This window comes from Petaurus breviceps, unplaced genomic scaffold (assembly GCF_028583685.1).
Source record: "Petaurus breviceps papuanus isolate PSGF00001 unplaced genomic scaffold, PetGlider_PUasm1.0 90681, whole genome shotgun sequence".
NCBI classification, from domain to species: Eukaryota; Metazoa; Chordata; class Mammalia; order Diprotodontia; family Petauridae; genus Petaurus; species Petaurus breviceps.
The window spans coordinates 10,177,536-10,180,335 of NW_027187307.1; the positions used below are offsets into that span (position 1 = coordinate 10,177,536).

The following is a 2,800-nucleotide window of genomic DNA, read 5'->3' on the forward strand; positions in this document are numbered from 1 at the left end:
GCCGGAAGGTGGGGGATGTTTGGATCTTCTTTTTGTGACTATGGATACCCTTCAGCACTGCCTTCTTAGCCTTCAAAGCTTTGGACTTGGCTTTAGTCTTGGGGGGCACAACAGCTTCCTTCTTCACCTTCTGCACCATCTTGGGGGAAAGACCATACCTTCTGTTTCTTTAACAGAGGCTTAATTTGAAACTACTTGCTAAGTATCTCTCAGCTTAGCAATACAAAAGGATCTCCAAATTTCATTACTATTACATTGACAGAAAAGATAAATGACAGATCCTGAATAGATACCCCAGTGAACTGCTGGTAGAGCTGTGTACTAGTCTCCAGAATAGTTATTCTGGAGAACAATTTGAAAATATACCCAAAGGGCTATAAAACTGCATACCCTTTAGCATTACCACTATTAGCTCTATACCCCCAGGAGATCAAAGGAAAAGGACACATTGTACTGAAATATTTATTGCAGTTCTTTTTCTGTGGTGGTAAAGAATTGAAAACTAGGAGAATTCTCCTCAGTTGGGGAGTGGCTGAACAGTTTATATTGTATTATTGTGATGCAATATTTTTGACATGTGAGAAATGATGAATGGGATGGTAGAACACTTATATGAACTATACAAAGTGAAATGAGTAGAACCAAGAGAACATTGCATATAGTAATAGCAGCATTGCAATGAAGAAGTGAAAGACTTAGCAATTCCAATTAATACAATGATCCATGACAGTTCCAAAGGTCTCATGCTTAAAAAATGCTATCCACCTCCAGATATACAACTGATAACTCTTAAGAGCAGTTTGAAACCTATTTTTAACTTTGTTCATTTTTCTTGCTTTTTTTGCAGCATAGCCGATGTGGAAAGATGTTTTGTATAACTTCATATGTTTAATGGGTATTGCATTTCTTCTATTTTTACTGGGGTGGGGGGAAATGTGGATAGAGGGAGAGAACTTGAAACTGAAACGTAAAAATGAATTAATAACAACAAAAAATAAAATATGTAACTGAAATTTTTTCATAGCTCACAATGGTTTCCTTACTTCCATGCATTTGCATTGAGTAGACTATTTAGATCCTGCAGGCATTACACATTTTATATTTTCCTCCATAATTAAAAGTGAACACTTCATTTTATAATGTGCTTACAGCTTAATATAATATGCTTGCACTAAAACTTTGCTCCAAGAAAAATAGAATAAGAACATGAATGGAATAGAGGAGAAATCCACTTGAGAGAGTTGTTCAATGCCAGAAAAGGTACAAATTAGAAGTACCATTTATGAATTTAAGTGGCATCTCAACCATTGTGAGCTATGAAAAAAGTCCTGCACATTCTCAGATTTATCTCCAGACAAAATGGCAGCCTGGACAGCTGCACCATAAGCAACAGCCGCATCAGGATTGATACTCTTATTCAGCTCCTTGCCATTGAACAAGTCTTGCAGAAGTTTCTGGATTTTGGGGGTTCGAGTGGAACCACCCACCAGGACAATGTCATGAATCTGAGACTTATATAGCTTGGCATCTCTTAAGGCCTTCTCCACAGGGTCCAGGGTGCCACAGAAGAGATCAGCATTCAGCTCTTCAAACAGGTCTGGTGATTGATGTGTAGAAGTCAATACCTTCATAGAGGGAATAAATCTCAATACTGGCCTGGGTACTGGAAGAGAGGGTATGCTTTGCACATTCACAAGTAGTGCAGAGACAGTAAACAGCCCTCTTGTTCTCACTGATGTCCTTCTTGTGCTTTTGCTTGAACTCGGCAATGAAATGGTTGACCATTTGGTTGTCAAAGTCCTCCCCACCCAAGTGGGTGTCCCCAGCTGTGGACTTGACCTCAAAGATGCCATCATCAATGGTAAGAATGTAGACATCAAAAGTACCACCTCCAAGGTCAAAGATCAACACATTTCTCTCGGCACCAACCTTTATGTCCAAGCCATAAGCAATAGCAGCAGCAGTTGGCTCATTGATGTTTCGAAGCACATTGAGACCAGCTATGGTTCCAGCATCTTTGGTGGCCTGACATTGGGAATCGTTGAAACAGGCTGGTACTGTAACCACAGCATTTGTTACAGTCTTCCCAAGGTAAGCTTCAGCAATTTCTTTCATCTTGGTTAAGACCATAGAAGATACTTCCTCTGGACAGAAACTTTTGGTGTCCCCTTTGTACTCCACTTGGACCTTAGGCCTGCCTGCGTCATTCACCACCGTAAAAGGCCAATGCTTCATGTCTGATTGTACAACTGCATCGTCAAATCTGCGACCAATCAGATGTTTGGCATCAAAAACTGTGTTGTTGGGGTTCATTGCAACTTGATTCTTTGCAGCATCACCAATTAAACGTTCTGTGTCAGTGAAGGCAACATAGCATGGGATGGTCCTGTTTCCTTGGTCATTAGCAATGATCTCCACTTTCCCATGTTGGAAGACTCCCACACAGGAGTAAGTGGTGCCAAGATCAATGCCAACTGCGGGTCCCTTCGACATGGTTGCTGGGGAGTCGGGGGGTCGTAGCTGACCACTGTGGAGAGAGAAGGGCTGCTGCTGCACTGAGTAGCTCAAATGCATTTTTATAGTTATTACACAGTGTGATTTTATTTTAGTTACTTCTTTTAGTCAACTGTGTGACTATACAGATGATCTCCTATATAGTATCATTTGCTAATTACTTTCTGTTCCTCCTCATATCTTTGAATATATATGTAGATTTTCTCATAAAAATTTGTGGAGATAGGACAAAGACACCTGGGTCAGTAGTTGTTTTACTTTCTCAGTTACATTTTTCACTTAAAAT

General features: G+C 40.1%; 1 pseudogene; it reads right to left on the minus strand.

Moving 5' to 3' along the window:
• Positions 1-1,280: 1,280 nt before the first annotated feature.
• Positions 1,281-2,507, minus strand: LOC138143983 (heat shock cognate 71 kDa protein pseudogene; annotated as a pseudogene).
• Positions 2,508-2,800: the final 293 nt, after the last annotated feature.